We start from the raw sequence: 1134 nt of genomic DNA on the forward strand, positions 1-1134 counted from the left end.
CCAGTGCCGCCCCCTTACCCAGTGCCTTTCATGGACTCTTCCTAACACAGCACTTTGTAACTAATAAACGTCGGGTTCTCAGTATTTTGTACTGCGCTAGATTAGCAGTGATGACGCATCGCACTCCCGGGCCCAGCACAGTGCGGGTGGAAGATCAGGGGTTAACGGGCCACTAAGTGGAAACCAGATGTGACAGCTCCGCCCACAGGATCCAAGATGTCTGACACTGGAGGAGCTCCGCCCACAGGATCCAAGATGTCTGACACTGGAGGAGCTCCGCCCACAGGATCCAAGATGTCTGACACTGGAGGAGCTCCGCCCACAGGAACCAAGATGTCTGACATTGGAGGAGCTCCGCCCACAGCAACCAAGATGTCTGACACTGGAGGAGCTCCGCCCACAGGAACCAAGATGTCTGACATTGGAGGAGCTCCGCCCACAGGAACCAAGATGTCCGACATTAGAGGAGCTCCGCCCACAGGAACCAAGATGTCCGACACTGGAGGAGCTCCGCCCACAGGAACCAAGATGTCCGACTCTGGAGGCGAAATGATGGTGCAGTGCGATTGTCACATTTTACATGGAGTGGCCCTTTAAATCTTCTGAGAATTGCTCACTACTACCTCACACCTCGGACACTGTGCTGGGGGAAGGATTTCCTGGTGGCGCAGGGTGTCAGCACTTCCTGTGCTGGGGGAAGCATTTCCTGGTGGCGCAGGGTGTCAGCACTTCCTGTGCTGGGGGAAGCATTTCCTGGTGGCGCAGGGTGTCAGCACTTCCTGTCCCGGGCGTCTCCTGATCAATGACTAATTGTTGCTCTTTTCTAATTGTTTGTTGAATTTTGTAGCATAATAAAGATACAATGTGACCTGCGTGACCCCGCGTGTAGCCGCACAGGAAGTGGGGGAGGGGCCTCTGCTGATGTCTCTCTATGGTTAGATGAGAGCCTCTGATTGGCTCACCGCTGTCTCTGTCAGTGTGACTTCCTGTGTCGGTGTCACCGTGACAGGAAGTGTTACAAAGGTTCATATTTCGGTTATTTTTCACAAATGACACGTCACAAACTCCGCCCCCTACAATCGTTTATTACTCAGCAGAGAACAGCAATCAATCAATACAAGCCCCCCCCCCCCC

Source organism: Nanorana parkeri, unplaced genomic scaffold (assembly GCF_000935625.1).
Source record: "Nanorana parkeri isolate BGI_ZX_2015 unplaced genomic scaffold, ASM93562v1 scaffold3522, whole genome shotgun sequence".
NCBI lineage: Eukaryota > Metazoa > Chordata > Amphibia > Anura > Dicroglossidae > Nanorana > Nanorana parkeri.